The 19,943-nt window shown below is 40.4% G+C and overlaps 1 long non-coding RNA gene across 2 annotated transcripts in view; it reads left to right on the top strand.

Annotated features, from left to right (window-relative positions):
- Nucleotides 1-19,943, top strand: part of LOC113972760 — a 112,130-nt gene that overhangs the window by 16,467 nt on the left and 75,720 nt on the right. For both annotated transcript variants that reach the window (XR_003535997.1, XR_003535998.1), the window contains exon 3: nucleotides 18,336-18,577. This is a non-coding gene — a long non-coding RNA (uncharacterized LOC113972760). The remainder of the gene's footprint in view (nucleotides 1-18,335; nucleotides 18,578-19,943) is intronic.

The raw sequence follows: 19,943 nt of genomic DNA, 5'->3' as shown, positions 1-19,943 counted from the left end.
CTCTTTGAATTTCTTTGTTAAAAATACTCTGTAGGAGGAAAAATATCGCTTGGGATCCATATATTATTCTGTGAATGTTGTGCTGGTAGCAACAGGAGACAGTGGATGTCAAAAGAACCAGGTGCAAGAATTGCTTTCTAGATGCATAGAGATACTCTGTGCACAAGATCAGGTCCGTGTGCTATATAATGCTTGGTGAGACTGGTGCCAGTCAGAGTTTTATATAACTTGAGTACTGGAGAGAATTGCAACTCACCTGCAATTAAAAGCCCTGTCTGTTGGACAAGAGAATGTTCAACAGATTGTAACATTTTCTTGGAAAACACCATAATTACACCTTGCTCTATTTGGTTACCTCGACTCTCCTGAGGCGAGCTGTGCTCTCTGTGCAGTGCAGCTGTGCTGCAGGTGACCCAGAGTGCTGGTTGAGAAAGGCTACTCCATAGATTCTCAAAAGTTTTGATGGGCAGCAAACTTTGGTGTGTCTGGGTTGCCCATGCAACTGGCTCCTGGGACTGCAGCTGGTACTCTTCCCTCTTAGACCATTCCTCTGGTGCTGTTCGGGTCGGGAATCTGATCACTCTGTCTCCAAAGCCAGGCTTCCTTCACGGGTGGAAGGCCTAACCAACTTAGAAGGGCTGTCCATGCTTCATTATTTGTAACAAACAAAGGTTTATTTTCTTCTTTTTTGTCATTGTTTTTTTGCTTAGCTGCTGACCTTAAAATAGACATCTGAGTGATAATGGAGATGAGTTGGAATGTAAACTGTCTTAAAAAGACAAATGCCACCAGAACCTTAAAAAACTGTCTTAATCAAATTCTGTTTTCATTATCTGTTTGAAGGATTTTTTGTTACTGCAAAATAAACTGCAAAGGGTGTTCATGGATCTCCTGGTATAGCCAAATGCATTAGTCCTATTGGAGAGCTTAATGCACACCATGGGTTGGTGGTGCCTGATCTTTCTGGCTGGGATGGACACTTAATTTAATCTTGAACCAGAGGAGCACCCTTCATACGTCCCTGCTAGGTGGAGTGGCAGTGGGATGGGAAGAGTTCTCACTGTCAATGTGAAAACTTGGAGAGTACTACTGCCATTTGTTTGGCTGCTGTCTGCTCCCTCCTTGGTGAATGGAAAAAGAGAGACCAGCGGAGTGGATGGCTCTTATAGGAGCTCAGGGTTTGTGCCTTTGGATTTTTAGGCTTACCCTGCACCTCTCAGTTCCCAGAGGAGAAGCATTTACCTATTGGATTTTACCTGCACAGTCAGGGGCTCAAATCAGGATCTCCAGGATACAGCTGTCTTGTCACTTGCTATAATTAAGGCCCGACTTCAGGCCAGAATCTGGAGTTCTTTTTAAGCACCATGACAGACCTACACTGGAACAGGGTTTTGCATCACAGTCCTACTTGTTTTAAACCGGAAGCATGTTATAAAGCAGTAATTCTCTACAGGTTTCAAAGCTTAGGGTATTAAAAAAAGTTAGTTACCTGCTGGAGTGCTGTGCTTTTTCACTTCTCAGGTTTATCAGGTTTTTGTTTTAAGATGAGTCTCCCTGTGTCCTCATACCAGTTCAGCTAAGAACAGTCCTGCTCATGCAGTGTATTGCTTCCTTTATTTCATGGCTTCACATTAGAATACAGAATTACTCAGAAAGCCAGAGGCTTTCTCAAGGCCTGCTTGTTAATTATTCCTCCTCTATAGACACAGCCAGCCTGGATTTTTCTGTTAGGTGATACAGACTCCATGTGAAGAGGCTGAACAGCTCAAATACCTGCTGCATTTGGCAGACCTCTGGGGTTTGAGGCTTCCGTGGTTTGTGTCTGTCGTGATTCCTTTCATTCCCTCTGGAAGTGAGGGAAGGAGCTCACAATGCGAAGGCAGTCTGAGTTCCAGATGAGTCTCATGCGATGCCCTTTTTGGGGTAGACTTTCTAGTAACTGGGAAACAATGATACAATTCTAATTACTCTTTCTAAAATGTAAAATAAAGGTTTTCTGAAGTTTGACAGCATTGAGCTGACTCGTGCATTTCTGCCAGTCATTCCATATTTCACTCACTAAAGACTTTTTTTCTTTTTAGTGAAAAGTACTTTATTTAAAATAAAGGTTGTGTGCATTTTTCATTTGTCACACCTTAAAACTTGAATTTGAGCTGGTGGCAGAGAAAACGTTCTTTTGATGTGTTTTAGGGGACAAAATAGTTGTCTTTTTCACGTACTTTTTTTCAGTAAAGGAAGGTGGTTTTGTTGTTAAAAATACATTGTATTAATTGTACACATATGTAGGAATCGATCTCTTTCCTAGAGGGATGGTAAAGAGGCTCCAGAACTCATGGATGAAGTGTTAGGAAGCTGTAGGTGTGGGTGAAAGTATGAACCAGATTTCTTGTGCCAGATCCACCTGCTTACAAAGGCCTCCAGCTGTGCAGGCAGGGATGTTTAGCACAGGGATTGCCTTGCTCCAAGTCATCCAGCTGTCCCTAAAAATGGCCCTTCTGTATGTGCAGAGAGTGAGGTGCATCCATGTGATGGTTTGGACATGTTGGATGTCCCATGCCCTGCTGCCTTCAGGCTGGCCAGACATGGGAGGTTTGCTCCAAACCAAGACCACTGCTGATCTCTGTGGAGGCTTGCAGGATATAACCCTCCCTGGTCCTGACTTACAAATATGCCTGAAATAATTGCTGCTTTTCAAACTGCCCTGGAGGGCCATGAGCAACTACAGTTCAAAGGAGTGAGCTGATGGCTGTTGAAAATGGTTCTGATTCTGAGGTTCTGCACTGCAGGACTGGCTTGCAGAAGGGTCTTTAATACTGAAGCACTTATGCTCTCCTGCAGGGAGTTTTATTTTTTTTTTATGCCAGCAGGATTATCTGGTTGCTGGTGCTATAAATGTTGCCCATGTGAATGTCCTGAGGAATCCTGCAAGACACCTTCCCTACTTAGTAATTTTGCATGGGATGGAGCTGGAACTGAAGCCTGGGATAACTTTCTTATGCCAGTGAACTGCTTAAAGAAGTTGTGCAAGGGTGTCAATAACTGTACAGGACAGGACTAAAAAAGAGGCTTTTTGGTGTTTGGTATATTGTGTTGGGGTCCAGAGACTTCCTATGTGAATTCACTCCCTGTATATCACCTAGTTCTTAGATTTACTGGGGATCCTGGCTGAGGGCTGACAGGGATTAAAATGTACCCCATGAAATGCTGGTCAGTGCAAACGGCAGAGCTGTAAGCAATTTATATTCTCTAATTATTAAAGATTCAGACATGCAATATGAGCTTACATCTTTGCAATTATCTAGTAAGGTAGAAGAAAATAAATTTAATTAAGCAAGTATATCTTGGAAACATAGAGTAGTGATTCCAGCTTGTTACTAATTTCAGAGTGTGCTTGAAATACTTTATTAGTAGAAAGACAATTTCCTGTCCTGCGGTAACCCTCAGCTGATGTGAAACGAACCCCAGACCATTTCTTGCCTACTGCTCTCATCACCAAGCTCAGCTGCTTTTCCCAAGCTGAAGATGCCTCTAACATATGTCCAAGAAGAGAAGCATGTTCCAAAGTGGAGTGTGCACTGGAAATGCCACGTTGCAGTGGAAGTGGTAGGAGAGTGCCTTGGTTATAACAGTGGGAATTGGAGCAGCTGCCTTGTTTTGGCTCACTGAGAGCTGCCCAGGGGAGGCCAGGCAGTGCCCTTGCCACGTGCTCCACTGGCCCTTGGAGCTCTAGGCTGGGCCTGGATATCCTCCACAGAGGCAGAAGGAAAGAGGCTCCAGCTGCTCCCCGCTGAGCTGGGCTCTCCTATTTCACAGTGGTGTAAAGGAAGGGGATTGCCTGGCAAAGGAACAGTCAGCTGCTGTGCACAGGAGAGTGGGGATTTCTTTACCAGAGTAAAGACAGAAAAGCTTGTTTTGCACACACCAACCTCTTTGCTTGAGCTGCAGAGATTGAAGCCGTGGCTCTCAACTTAGGAAGGAGGGAAAAGGGATGTTTAAGTAGTCAAGTCACCAATTCTGGATATATAAGCCTCAAAAATCACAGGAGTTGTAAAAACCCAGCCAAATCAAGCTTTGTAGTGCTATACAGCAAATTCTTATGTGCACAGTTGTGGATAGGTTTTCCAGCTCTAACGAAAATGTTTGTAAATTTAGATTTTATGAAAATTGAGTAAAAAATACTGATGGGACTGTTTATACATAGTACAACTTCTTTCACCAGGAACAATTTTCCATGCTTAGTCAGAAAGGTTAATTCTGGCTTTGCCATTTTATTTTTGTTTCTCCTCTATGGTCTCCTTTAGTCTTTCCCAGATTCTGCCCAGGTTGATGGATCCAGTGCTGGCAAAGCCCTCGGCATCACTCTGTGGTGGCTGAGGGGTGACACTGGTGGGGCTGGTCCCTGGCTGTGTCAGACCAGTGTGTGCAGGAGATATTCAAGCCAATCCATAAAATAAACTGCATTTCCCCTGCCTTGAATGGCAAAAAGTTGGCACGTTTGTAAACTTTAATAAGTTTAAGAAAACAAACATTTGACTGTAAAAAAAAAAAGGCTTTTAATAATTTTTTTAATAGAGAATTTGTTCTAAGTATCAGACACTGGCTCTCTGCTTCCAAGTCAGGATATCTGTGCAGTGGAATGGCATGTAATAGATGAGATTAACTCCATGTGACCTCAATGTCACCTTTTCAAAATTTGCAATAATTATATACAGCAGAAACCAAGCAGGGATGTCTGCATCTGGAGCTGTAGAAAATAATCAGTGGTCATTTATCATCTTGGTCCCTAAACAAGAAGCAGAAAAATTCTCAAGAATCTTTAAAAAAATATTTTCAAACAAAATTTAATTTCATATGATCTCAGAATGATTTTTCTTTTTTTCCTCAATAGAAGTAGTCAACACATGAAAAGCACAGTTGTATGAAAACAGCAGCATGTGAACAGCAGCTGAGAAGCTTGATAGTTTCTTAGGCAACTTAAGTGCTTTTAAGACTATTTCTTTGGAATATTTGTCTATGGTAAAGATTAACCATAGGCCAAATGGATGTACAGTGCCTTTTCAGTTGTAACAGAAGAGAATTTTTCTCCCACTGTTTGGCTTACTTTAGCTATGGGCATTGTTATGTTAGTTTGCAAATACACAATATTTTCAGTCTCTTGTCAGTAAAGAAACAGTTCTCTTGGCCTGAAAGCAAAACTGTGGGGTTTTTTTTCTTTATGGAGCATAAAGTTGAAGTACTATGTTTTTAATTTTTGCAAAGAGAAAGTTCTGTAAGAGTATTTGTTAATGTCATGTGATTAGAAACTTGCTCAGCACATATTTTTGGGAAATACACCTGGTATGCACATGCACAGCTGTTCTTAAATATGGAACAAGTGGGAGCTTAAAAGCCCTGGGCTTACATGGTTGATCCACTGTTGGTTTGAGATTTATTCTGTATTATTTAGAAGGTGTGACTTGGGAAGCAATTACACGGTTTTTTCCTTTCCTTTCATGCCCACTCTGCATTGGCCAACGAATAATTTCCTATATTTTAAAACTGGAGATGCAGTTTTTCCTGTCTCTGAGCTTAAACACCTCATTTGCATATGTAAATGATGTTTGGAAAAGGTAAGGTGCCTAATGCTAGATTAAAGAGCAAAATAGCTAATAGGTTGTCAAGTGGTAATTTTTCAGTTAATGTCCTAAAAACAGCAATTTTGTGTACCTTAGATATGAGTGCCATGGGCTCCTAAACTGTTTCAACTAAAACCCCCAGTATTTAGATACTGTTCATATTTACTTATTTTCTTCAATTACTCTCTGACATTTTATTTGCTTTTTGAAGAGGCAGAAAACAAATCTGTCAGCTATATCCATATTAGTTATCTGTTACTTAAAATGTAGACTCAATAATCTAGTTTTAGGAAATGTCTTTTTAACCCTTTAACACTTTTCTATGGCTTTAAACCATATTTCAATTATAAAGTAAATTTGTTATTTTTCAGCAAAAAATAAACGGAACGCACGTCTTGCCTTGTAAGTAAGGAGATAGGGAAGGAAATGTCCAAAGCAATCAAATCTGTTCCTTATTAAGACCATTATCTGCCTTAATGTAATCATGTTCAAGTCCAGACATCCCTTAATCAATGCAGTCTGGACAGATATCACTACAGCTCTTCAGAAAGTACAGATAACACCAGTGTCAGTTGTCTGACTTGGGGAGAGGCTTAAATGTGCATCCAGAAAGCAATGAAACCAAGAGATAAGAGAGAGCTCTGAACTGTGTCTCTGGTGACACAAGTAATATAGTTCCAGTGGTAATTTTTTGATAGATGACTGTACATTTTTCATCAATAAAGGCAGAATGACCAGAATGAAAAGTACCTGCTGCAAAGGCAAGGCTGAAATCTGTTCTGGGAGACTTAACAGTTAGTGGAGAGACCTTTAGGTGTTTCTGAGTAGCTTTGTTTGGGGGGCCAACATTTTTAACATTCTAGCAAAAGAAGAGTTAATTTTTTTCCCCTCCTTCAACTTTTTATATTTATTTAACATGATTTTCTCAGAGAACCCAGGATTCTGGACAACTAGGCTGTTGTGTGCTCTAAAGGAGTTCTGTTGACAACACTGAGGGGTCAGGAGGCCTGTGTATTTTAGAGTGTAGAAGTGAAAGATCTTACAACGGGCCAAGGAATGTACAGTGTTCTGAGTGGTGGTGTGACCAACAAATGGCACCTGACTTTGGGGTTGCCCCTGTGCCTTACACCTGCTGATTATGTGAGCCACGAGGAGAGCGAAGGAGCTTGTCCAGTGTAGGAGTGAGTGAGTGAGTGCCTCCCAGGACGTGCTGCAGTGTTTGGCCTTAGGTGTTCATTGGTTTGATTTTTTTCTTTTTAAGTCAGAAATTGGGCCAGTTGCACTGAAAGGAACAAGAAGGCTTCTGCAAGTGCAGGAAATCTCATTCATGTGGAGCTCTGAGGGTAACGACCTCCAAGGGGAATCCTTAAATGATAGGATGGGCCCCTGAGAGAATTGCAGGTGTTCAGGAAAGGATCTTGCCAACACCACCCCAAAATGAAATACTTTATTTGGAAGAAGTACAACTAAAATGATGCAGAAGAGGAGTCAAAATGGGAGAGTCTCTTCTAGTTGGCAGAAGAGCAAGCCAGCTGTTGGCTTGGGACTCCTTCCTGCCAGATCCCAAAGGGAGCGTGGGCCTCCCATCTTTGCACTGCTCCTGTCAGACATGCTCTAAAAAGCCAGATGAAACCTTTATTCTCAGTTCTTGTGCTGGATGTCAGGAGTTTTTAAAATAATGCATATGAAATGGATGTTGTTAATATAGGTGCTGCTTTGTGCGTCCAGCTGTCTTAACACTAATCCTGGAAATTTTTATCCTATGGAATAGGACTAGTGCCTAGATCTGCATTTCTAATCACAGTAATGAGAGTAGTCACATGCAAAATCCTGCAGGGTTACAAGCAAAGCCCTGAATATGTTGCATCTGAAATGCTGGTGAGACTGCCTTCTGCAGTTATTTATGCTTGGTTTTCCAGGGCTCACCAAGGCAGAAAGTGGCTATAGAGCAGCTATTACTTCTGCTTTTCCCTTTCTTCTTACCACCCCTTAAGTTAGACCTCTTCCTAGACCAGCAAGATTGATCAAGAGCCTGTTGTTGTGTATACGATATTCCAGAATGCTCTCTGTGATCCCCATTACAGTTTGTGCTCCTAGAACCTCCCGGAGGAGTAAATTTTTGATGCAGAATTCTTAGTTAGAATAAAAGATGATTTTGAGTTTCTTAAAAAGGATGAATAATTTCCTCTGTGACCTAATAGACCCAAGGCAATGAATGAATGTTTTCCCCCTTTACAAATGAAAAATATGAAAACTCCTGTGCGATGTTAGAGTGAGAGTCTTGGACAGTAGATACATTTACTATTTGTGCAAGACTTTCCTCTTGTCCTAACACCAATGGTGGAAAGAGAAAGAACTTTTTGACCTGACTCTTATTTTATTCTGTACGTTGATAATAATTCTACTGGAACAAAGATCCTGTATGAGGATGTCCAAGAGAGAACGTCTGTCATTTCCCTCTACTGAGTTTTTCTGCCTTCCTCTCTGAATCAGGTTTTTTTCTCTGTTGAGAAATTATGAGTGTAATTCCTGACAGCCCTGTTTGTTTTTCTCCTGTGATCTGGAGGAAGCACAGAGCATGACCATGGCAATAGCTGTGGAAGAAAACTTAACTACATCCCTTGTACCCTGGTATTTGAATGATCCCTCAGTGCTTTTGCTGCTGTGCAGGTTTAATGCCCACCTTGTGAGAAATCATTCTGTCTGGTTCTCCTCTGAGCTCTTACTCAAGTAGGATTGCCACTGCAGGGCTTGGTCCTTTGGATCCATTTGCTTTTCTGTGCCTGACATGATTTGTTCGGGGTCGGAAAGGAACCAGCTTCATGAAGTAGGAGTTGCACTGTGAATTTTAATAACTTATCTTCTGGCACTTTCTGGCTGCAGAAGGATGATAAAAACATTGCCTCAAGAAGTCTTCACCACTGACTCCTGGTTTCTGAAAGAAGTTCAGACTTTTCACCTCTTTTTCCTGGGGAAAGAGGATTGGCTTGGCTAAATTTAAAGGTACAGCACTGCTGGATCAGCAAGGGCAAGGAGGTTAATGCAGGGTTCTTGTTATTATTGTTTCCAACCACTGCTTAACCAGAGGAGTGTAGGTACTACACTGTATTTTATGAATTTGCTGAAGTGCACAGGGGTGATGCTTAATTAAACCTTCGTGATTATAGACACTGGCCTCAAGCACAAACAAAGCTGCAGCTGTTTGGGGTGATGTGGGTTGTGAGATCTCTACTGCATAGACCACACTCACTGCCAGAGGGGAGTGAAGGGGAGAAATAAATCACTGCCAGAGCACGATGCACCTTGCATGGGCCTGGAGAGGAGAGCAGTTCATTCCACAGCTTTCACTGGAGTGCTTTGTAACAGCCAGCTTTGGAAGGGTGCACATAGGAAATTGAGATGTAGCCAGCAGACCAAGATATTTTTGCTTTTTACTACTTGGATGTTGGTTGTTTATGTTCTTCTTTTGTAATTGCTTTTTTGTCTTGTATGCTAAGTTATTTAGGAAGCAGCCTACTTATTAGGTGCATCTCAGAAAAGGATTAAATTGTGGTTTAGCTCTCTCTTTAGAGAGTGATCAGCGTGAGCACGTGACTGGATAGCCTAAAATATTAATGGATTTCAAGAGTTTAGGATGAGAGGAAATAAGTCAGGACAGATCAAGGACACGTTGTGACAGAGGAGAAACAGACTGAATAAAGGAATTTAAAATACCAACCCAGTGCAAATATTAAAAAAAACATAATAGCAAATGGAATTTGATAAGGAGTTGATAGGGAAAGTAGGATTAATGGGGAAGCTGAAATAGCTGTCATAATGATACCAGTATGAAGGCACGGATGTGTTTCCATATAACAATCTCTTTGTAAGCAGCAATTTTTGTCTTTACTTAAAATAAATATTGTCTATTACTACATAAATATAGAACGTACATGACAAGCTGGAAAACGAAATTATCCTGATGAAGTTCTCCAACTTCTGAATTTATCTGCAAAATTGAAAAAGCATTAGTATCACTAGTGTACCCCAGTAAAGCTAAATCTGGCAGGTAAGCTGGAGCAAGGCTTGGGTTGGATTCTTAGTGTGTATGGCAAAGAACTGGGCCTTTGGTGCTTCTTCTGTTGTTTTATTTACTTTGCTATAAGATTCGTAAACTTGCTTAGTTTTCCTGTACCTTTGTTTACCCATCTTTACTTAATGAAAGGAAGATTCATGCTGAAAAAAACAGACAAACAAAAAACCAAACAAAAAAGATTGTGAAATTCACGGGCATGCGTTTTAACTTCTAATGTTTTCTTATCACTAAAACTTGTTTTAACTGCAGGTATGCCTTCAAATTATTTTTTATTAGAGAATTGCTTTATCACCTTTAAAAATTCTTAAAATCATAACATTTGAAACCCAAGGATTTACGTCTCACAATCTTTCAGGGTTGCCTACTTTGCTCTTAAGTCTCCAGGTAAGCAGTTTTAGATTTCTGTGCATTAGTTAAAAACCAGTGCACCAAAGATCAGTATTCTCTTGCTGCTTTATCACTGAGATAGTGTTTACTTTGTGCAAGTTACTTCTGCCTCTTTTTTCCCTCTGTTATATGGGATGAAATATTTTGTTCAGGGCAATGCTGTCTTCAAACCCTCTGCCCTAGTGAGAGACATTCAAATATTATAGGGACAGAACATGGGAAGACTGATACAGGCAATGCCATGAGTTAATGTTTGGTTCCCATCTCCTGTAAAAACCCAACCAGTTGAGACAGTAATTTAACATTGGAGACTTCTGCAGAGATTTGTTCAGATGTGCTTTGTTTACATTTCATTCAGGCTTGTGTGGTTTGAAATAACAGCAGCTGAACATGGATTGACTGAGGACTCAGGAATGTGAAAGCCTCTGGAAAGGGCAAGGCACAGGCCGTAGGTTCAGAGCTACTTGAGAGAAGAGCAATAACTATTCAGAGCAGAACCTGAACTAAAAACAAATATCCTTTTCCTTCCTCTTGTCTCCTCCCTCTCGCCTGGAATTTTGGTTAAAGGGGTGGGAAGGGGGTCATCAAAACCCATGGCAATATTTCTTTGTAAGTGTTCACTGGCTTTGGATGCTCTTTGAAAAATTTTTTTTTCTTTTAAAGCAATGAACTTTTCCCCCATGTATGTGCAAAGAAGATTGTCTTCCTGTCTCCTTTGCTTGTTTGGCAAGATACTGAGGAAGTGTGAAGATGGCATCTCCTGAGGACAGGTTAACAATAGAAATGAAGAGTGTTTTCCCAAAAATCTGATCTTTTCCTAGCCAGCAACAGGAAATGAAATTTTGAGAGATAAGTTAAGAAAAACATAAAGAGGAAAGTTTTTATTTCCTTGCTGATTCCAGACTTTTATAGTCAGAAAGCAAGGGAAAAGAAACATAGTGGGTTAGGGATGACCTAGGAAAATGGATGCAAGGAATATATTATTTGTGTGTGTGTTTTTCCCAGATTTTCAAACAAAGTAAAATGTGGGTTTGAAATGTTCTGTGAAGAATCACCTGGCAAATGCTTTTAAATGAACAAAACTATTATTTCCACATACTCCTACAGCTTAGAAAGCAACTGAGAATACACTAAGTCTGTTTGTGTCTGAATAGGAAAGCCTCTGTCATTTTAGTAGTGCTTCTTTTAATTTTTACATATATTACAGCACTAAGATCATGTCTTTTATTATAGTAAAACATTAAAACACGACTGGTAACTATGCTTTAGCAGTAAACCTTTGTATAACCCGAAAAGCAAGACATTTTTAGTGTGGTTTCATCATTCCTTATTAATACTATAAATGGGGACTATAAATTTCTCTCTTCTACAATATATGAAATAAAATACTTAATGGATTGTGAATGACATGTTATAAAACTTGGCATTAGGTACTACAATTTATATTTAAATGCATCTCAGGCATAAATACATGCTCTATAAATAGCAAACTCTTTGAATTCAGAATACATATAACCACTCATTTAGGTGTAGCAGTTTGGATGATGAAATCATCAGATAGTAATTTATTTCTGCAGGAACAGGTATTTGTTGTATTCTGAGGGGAGCTCCCCCAACTGCCCTGAGTAAACACTTCCAGGTAGGAAAAGATTTTATAAAAACTAGAGGTGTTGTATATATTCCTAGCAGGATTTTGGTAACCTATAAACAGAATCCATAATTTCAAAAGGACCAAAGCGACCTAACTGCTGCAAGTTAAACAATAATCACAGGGAACTTCTTCCAGGAGGAACCAGAAGAATCAGAGTAGGAGCAAACAGTTTTGCAAACACGTTAAACTTCTCATTCAGCCATGAAGTGAGGGCTGAAGGCTCTGAAGGACAAGTATGGGTGAAAGTGGCCTTATGCTGTGTTTCCAACATGCAGAGGACTGAAGCAGCAGTTGGAAAAAGGCCACTGAGTACATTCTAGATCATTCCCTTCAGGATTTTCAAGTGAAGACAGCCAAGGTATTTGGATGGGTTCAGGTTTGAGCCCTTCTTCCTCTTGTGAGAGAGATTAGTAGCCATACCCCTAAAACAAACCACACAGAATATCTACAGCACGGCTCAGACATGAATGAGATCATTGACCTGCCTTACTGCCCTCACTCTCTGTCTGCCTCTCCTTGCCAGCTGTGCTCTGGGGCTGTATCCTCCTACGTCTTCTGCAAAGGCTAGAAAACAGTGCTTGTAAATTAATGTAAGTTTGGGGCAACAACTGGAAACAAAAGAGGTTCTTGTACAGAACAGGTCTCCTGCATTGATTCTTCCAATTTTTGCAGGCCCTCAGTCTTGCTGCTGCTCAAGATAGGGAATTCAGGAAGTAGCTCTTTCAGTAGCTTGGGGCACAGAAAGGCTACTAAACAATTGTTTAGTGTTTCTGTGTTTTCTGGTGATATTTTTCCTGGGTGTGTGCAATGTGTGGTGCAGAACACGGAGAGCAGCTGCATTGCAGAAGGTTCCTAATGCTTAAAGCTTCTGTGATGTGTTTTGTGTTGGGCTGAACTTGTTCCTTGGGGAGCCAAGATTTGGGGAAGAAAATATACATTAAAAAAAGCAGCAGGGAGGCAGAGAAGACAGAAGGGCTGATTTCAGAGTTATCTGAGTGGGTGTTTCTGCCCTGCAGAGTGTGGGTGCAGTATACAGAGATAAGGTGTGAGCTCTTGGGCATGGGGAAGATCTCTTTTGTGAGATCATTATAAGGGGTTTTCTCCCTTGCCAGACTTATTTTCTTTAATGAAACTGGGCAAAGATTAATGTATTACCACTGCAGATGTTACCCCTCAGATACTACCTCTACCAGCAGCAGCAGTGTAAAGGAACATGAGGAAACTATTGGGTGATTTTCAGGAGCCAAAAAAAAAAAAAAAAAAAAAAAGAACAAATCCAGCAAAATGCTGGCCAGAAAGGCATTTTCCTTTCACCTCTGTCCTGTAAGAGAAAGTTAGAGGAGACGTAATTTATCTGGTCTGTGGCTCTAACTCTTTGTTGTATAAACCTGTTGTGTGGTTTTAGCCAGCAATACCTCTAAACACTAAACCCACTGGTACTGACTCTGCCACTGCAAAGATACTGAAAGAAGATGTGAAGGGTTTGAATATTTTCATTTTCATCAGATTGCAAGTACTTCTCTTGAGCATCAGTAATAACTAAATGTCTTTTTGAAAGGGCTCTCCAGAGGGTGAAAGTTAGTCTTCTGTGAATTTCCACTTTAGTGTATTAAAGACCTCTATTTCCTTTTTACAATTACTTCAACTTGAATAAATTGAGGATTTCTTTTTGAGATGAAGATCATTCTTGAGCACAGAGATTAATGTTAAATCTTTGATCCTGCAGGTCACCTGATGTCTGAGGCATTTGCAGTAAAAGTTATGTCCCTTGCATGCCTGGGTAGAATCCTCAGGATTTCTACACACAAGGTAGAACCTGTATGGCACCAGTCCTGTGAACTCTTGTGGTACCACTGAGATAATCTCTTTGGTATGTCTCCATTCCTTTATTTTTCAGACTTTCATTATGAGGAGTAGTGTGAGATGTCATTCAGTCCCCAGCAATGCCTGTGTGGACATATCTGAGTGCATCAGTAACCTCACGCTCAAATGGAAGACCACAGTACTTTGATCTGGATCTAATAAACTTTCCAGTATTTCTGCAGGACTCAGGGAAGACTCCATCTGTACTGGTAGGAGTTCAGCTGGTCTGACTTTGTCCAACGCTTGTCCCTGCAAGAGGACAACGGTTAAACCAGCTGTGAGATTTCAGTGCAAAGGTAGATCTCGAGCAGAATTTCTGTCCCATTTCCTTCAGCGGAGGAGGCTGTGGGAGAGAAGCTGCTGTTTGACTGATGTAGGTAAATTTGAAGACGAGTGGCTGCTACCCTTTCTGTTTGCATCTTTTCCCAGATGCTTTTTTTGTGTTCCCTGATTCTCTTATTCTGTAGGGCTAACACACAATTACTTATTTGATGGTCTTACTGCCTGTAAGGTAACTGGATTGGTTGGACTCCCTTTCCTTTAGGGGGAAGGAGTGCAACCAAGCAGGCCCTCCCAGCAGCACCCTTCATGGCTCAAGAGGCATGCAAGCACCAGAATTGAATTAATTCCAGATAACCCATCTTAAGGCCAAAACAAAAACTTGTCAAAACAAACCAAAAAAGCAAGTACTTTTCCTTTCATTAATGCTGCATTTCCCCTGCTTGGAGCTGGTTCATTAAACTGAAAATTGCTCAAAACAGGCATCTCTGTAAAGAATGCTTGGAGCAAAATTAATTAGTTCTGCTAGGTTAGTAATGCACCTTGCTTGGACCGAAATTGAAATTATTTTTTCAATAAAGCCACGACACTTTTTATCAGAATTGTCATTAGTTGTAGGAAATAGGAGTGTGAGGGAAGAATTTGTCAAGTCTAATTTATTTATACAGTGACCCTAAAAATTACTCATTTGCCTCATGAGATGCAGCAGGATTTAAAGTAATATCTGAACATCACCTGAGCAGTGCTGATGTCCTGATGTCTGTATCCAGTCTGAGGAATTTTAAAGCCATCCTTTCATCTTGTTAAGCAATAGATGGGTAAATCATGCCTAAGGGCATTCATAAGATGTTGAAAAAAATCTTAATCTGACCATGGTCATGTTTGCTGTTCTTTTTTTTTAATCTAGATTCATGTCCATTTTTAAGTTGCAGTACAGTTTGGAGAAGAGCTTTATTTTGTAAGAACTGTTTGTGAGGAGTGATCCACTGAGAAATTTTAATTCTGCAGCTGTTTCTTTGGTACTTTAAGTGGCTGGGTTTGATACTTTTGAGTGGCTAAGGCAAAACACAACTGCAAGGTCGGATGAGTAAATCTTCTTAAGAATTGTTTTTTTGTTCCGGCAGTGGATACTCTCAGAAAACTCTGAGTGCCACAGAATTGCCCATCACAGAAACTAGGTTACAGGGAGCTCATGGAGACAACACCCTGCTAGGTATTTAAAGCAGTTCATAAGTTTCCAGCTGATGTACTGAGAATTTTGGCTGGAATTTCCAAATAGATTCACTTAATGGTCAGTGCTTGCTTCTGGTAGCATTCCTAAGTATTTTTTTTTAAATGAAAAATGAGGATATATGGAACATATAATGTGTGATAACATCACTTTAGTGTCATCCCGTGAGAATATTGTCAAATTTCTAATTCTGACTGCAGTTCAGCCTTATCCTGGTTGTCTGGTTCCCTCTGTGAATAATTGAGATGTTGCTGTTGCATTTTCAACAGAAACAGCATGGTTTGGGTTTTGGGGGGAGGGGTTTTTTTTGTTTTTCTGAAAGACAGCTTTTCATGATTTCTTCCAATCAACTCTCATGGCATCCTGACTGTGTCTTCCTGCTTTGTTTGGTTTTTTGTAATCCTCTCCTTTTAGGTAGATCCTGGTGCTGAATTATCCTTTTCTTGCATGGCATTCTGCCAAACACAGAAATATGGGAATAATAGGGACAGTAAGTATCCAAAGTATTTATCACTTTGGACAATTTTATTCCAGCTGGAGTCCCTAATTTCCTCTTTTTTCCCATCTTACTGCTAATCTCTTATTTTGTTGATTGATATGTTCATTAGACTATGGTGAGGCTGTCCCCCTTTTTTACTTCCTCCTGCACAGAGAACATTTCTGCTGCAATATGTTATTTTTATGCTGTTGATCTCTCTCTCAGTAACTAATGTCTTTTTAATGTATTTAGATTTCTTTCATGGTACCAGATCCATGAAAGGAATAAACACTGTTTCCTCATTCCACTTTTACTATCACACTTCTGAAATTATTCACCCAGTTGAAAGTATCAAATTCCTTAACTTAAAAATCATGTTCACTGTGTAGGTTTAGATGTCCCATCAGTCTGACAGGATATTTCTCTTCATGGGTGACTCCATGGGACCAAAGGTACGGCCTGAGCCATGTCTGCGCAGCCTGAACTTTGTGGGAAAAGTGTTTTTCCTGTGTTTTCTGTCCACAGAGGTGGAGGAATTACCATCCAGAATTCCCTATGTACCTGTCTAATCACACAGTAGCTGAGGAGTTACAGGTGATGTGATAACAGTCAGTATAAAGATATTCCAAGGGTTTTTCTGGTGATTGCTGTTCCCTTCTCCTGCTCCAGCTTGGCAGCACCACATGCATGAAATGGAACACTTGTTTTAGTGTGATAGGAGACCTATCCCAGGGTTTATCTGCTGTATTAAAGCCAGTGTGTCCAGCCTGGTGTCTGAGCTCAGGGTACAGCTAACACAAGGGAGGGAACAGTTTGTTTGGGGTTCAAGGGCTGGCTGCAGGAAGGGGCAGAACTGTGTGAGGAGCTGATTTTGGGAGGGAGCATGGGTACTTTGGATGAGCTGAGTGATTTCTGATTTAAAGATTTTGAAAAGTCTGTTTTCTCATTTAAAGGATTTACTACCAGTGGTGCTAATTTTCAGTATTATTTTTCCTGAAATGGAGTTTAATTCAGTAGTTCTGAAGGTATGCGGACAAGACTCTGCTACATCTCTATCAAGTGACTTCTAATTTTCTGTAAACATTTTACAGCTATATTCTCACCCAATCTGTCCAGTTGCTGTGGTGCCAACACCTTGCCTCGTGGTGCAGCAGGTGTTTCGTGAGGCAGGCAGCAATTTCAACCTGCTCCCACTTCACACCACAGGCCCTGACAGCCCTGCTCCTCCTTTGTCACAGCAGGCTCTCTTCTTGTCTCCAGATTGATGTATCCATTTAATTAATGGCTTTGGGAGGGTGTTTGGGTCCACAGATGATGACAGGAAATAGGAATTTGAGGGGGGGCACTATGTGGGAGCTCCTCTGCTCTTGTCCCACTCGCCGTTTGTTGCAAAGCGGTTATAACTGATGTTAATTTAAGGCACTTGGCACAGGATTTGAAAAGGGAATACGTGCACTTGGCAAGCACTAGTTCTTGGAAATCTTGCTGCAGAGTAAAAGAAACAGTAACTCTGAGACAAATCTATTTATTTGACACAAACTGCCTCCATGAGAATTTTCTTAATACAATCTCTTCAGCAAATGCCGTTTTGTTTGTTTTATAGTATTTTGCCTTTGAATGGCTTAGTGTCTTTTGCAGAAGTGTATTGTGTTTAGGACTGCTTGACAGAGGTTAATCCTGGAGGAAGATATCAGGTCTGCTTTTCCTGTGGGTTGGGGAGGCGATAGAAACGAGAAAGGAATTAAAAGTCTTTAAAAACAGGGCATAAACTAAAAGAAAATAGTCTGACATAAAAAGTTGTGCTAACTAGGGAAACTGGGAAACATCAGAAACTATGATCCCTTGTATCATATGGGTCAGAAATGTAGAACATTTTTGTCAAATCAAATGTAATATTAATTGTTACTTTTAATTGTTACTTTGACAGTGAAGGTAAATAAATTGCTTATGACTCATTACTCACTTGCTAGAAAATGTACTGATTGTGGAAAAAATCTTAGGTGATGAGTGGGGGGATTGTTGAAAATGTTTCCATGTTGGGGGTGATTGACATCCTTCAAAAACTGAGCCTTTTTAAATGGACTTTTGCACTGGGAGTATTAAGTGAATAATTAATTAAGTGGATAATTCACATTTACTCCTAATAAACTGTAATTGATGTGTAACATGTGAAGTATGTGTTCTAAATATCAAGCAAGAATAATAGCAAGCCAAAGTTATCACAAGTAACTAGCCAAGCTCTGTGTTTGAGGAAGGAGAGCTAAAAAGGTTAACAAAAACCTGTAAATGCAGTTTTGCCTTTACAGTGGGAACTGAGCAACATTACTTGGTAAATGGTGAGTTCTAGCTGTTCCTATTGGGAAAATATGTATATGTAGACTAACCAAAAAATCCTAGCTATCAACAGGTAATTCTGAACTTCTAGTCTGACTTCAACCACTGCCAATTGCTGTAGCCAGGGGGAATCAATCATTCAACATTCATTGCTCACAAATGGCATTTAGACCCCTCAAAGAGATAATGAAAGTCAGTGGCATCTTAGAGTATTTTCAAGAGCATAGAAAAGGGGGGTAGTGGTGCTGATACAGAAGAGTAAAAGTGAATGAAATCAATACAGGAGACTGGGAGTTCAACAGCATCCAGAAAAAGCACATTCATGTGAACCAGTACATTGCTGAACACAAAGAGCTCTGAGAATCTGTTGGAGTGTTTATTTACAAAATTCAATATATCTGTGTTACATTTATCCTTGACAGGTATTGTTTTAAGCATGTGGTACCTTACTGCCTACTTCTGATCAGGATCGTCTTGGAAACTCAGCAGAAAAGCTCAGCGTTTGTCAGGGAGGAGTAAGAAAGTATACAGGATCATCTCGGCTCCAGCAGGGGTCACCTGCTCTTTGTTCTGGGCATCGTTCTCACAAAAGCTCCTTTGCACTGGGTTTTCCTCATGCTTCTCCATGCAGGAAAGTGTCCGTGGAGCAGCACATCCTGGGCCAGTAATAAGTTTCCTTACAATACTGAGCAAACATGCCAGGTTCTGTCAAATCACCATAAACTGATTACCTTGGCTTTGCACACTGTTTTGGCATAAAGAGTACTCCACACTGTTTTTCACATAGATTGTTCTTGCTGACAAAGTACCATGGAAAATTACTATTTACCCCATTGTCTGTCAACTGATAGGTATGAAAAAGAAACTACAGATCAATGTTCCTCCACTACTCAGTATTCCTCTGTAGTGCTGCTTAGGGATGTCGTTTTACTGTGTGTTGATGATGGTTGAAGTCAAGAACCAAATACTTAATAAGGATTTAATTACAGTAGTTAGTTATTTAAACATTTCTGGGACGCATTATTATAATTAATTACAGTTATTAATTACAGGGCTCGGTGCTTGGCTTGGAAAGCTGTGTGCTGCTAAGGTCTCCAGACCTTCTCCATCAGCCTGTGAGTTCTGGGGTTTTAGGGATGATGGGCTCTCCTGGGACAAGCACTGTCTCCCTACTGCCCTTTGTGATTGCTTGCTGTCGTGTCTTCCTATTCCCAGGGTGGCTTGTGCAACCCCTGGGGAAAGGAGAGGGAGTGGGGCAGGAGGCAAAAGGGCTTGTTTGCCCTCCAAGGCGAGCTGAATGCCCAGGGCAAGGCAGAAGGAATGCACGTCTGCCAAATTTACAGGGCTGTTCCAGCACATGGAAGTTCTTGGGAGGCTTCAGTGAGAAGTACTAAGACCACCAAACAAACTGGTTTTCTCAATTCATTTTTTCAGTGCACAATAGTTCTGATATTCCCTTTGGAGCCCAGTTGTAATGAAACTGTAACCTGTAACTTAAAGAGTATTAAATATGCCAGAATTCACTTTTAATCTACTTTGATTGCTGTTGGAAGGATATTCTACATCCTACTAGATATATGAAAGTGTTTGTTAGCTTACTATCAAGTAGTTGTTTCTGTGGAGTAAAATCAGCTCTTTAAAACTTGAGCTTAACCCTGGTCCCATTTCTTGAAATGAGAAAGTTTTCATGATCTTGTTTTCAAACCTACCTTTTTAAAATCATTTGTACTCCTAAGAAAAGGATGGAGATACTTTGACAGTCTACTTTTACTTCATGCAATCACTATAGTTTTTGAGATAGAATTTTTTTTGATGAAGAATCTTTTCTGGACAAAAATTGTTTTCAGACAGACAAGCTTTTCACGCTCTAGAGGTCCTCCAAATCGTACCTTGTTTCCCAAGATTTTAAATGTTTTTCTTTAAACAGTGTCAATATCTCGCACAGTTGATATTTTTAAGACCAATCAGAGCTATTTGGGCAGAGTTTGGGCACATAATACCTTGTGAAAGCCCCATGCCAGCCTTGCTGG

Source organism: Neopelma chrysocephalum, unplaced genomic scaffold (genome assembly GCF_003984885.1).
Source record: "Neopelma chrysocephalum unplaced genomic scaffold, ASM398488v2 Primary Assembly neopelma1_96, whole genome shotgun sequence".
NCBI lineage: Eukaryota > Metazoa > Chordata > Aves > Passeriformes > Pipridae > Neopelma > Neopelma chrysocephalum.
This window is presented reverse-complemented; position numbering and strand designations above follow the sequence as displayed.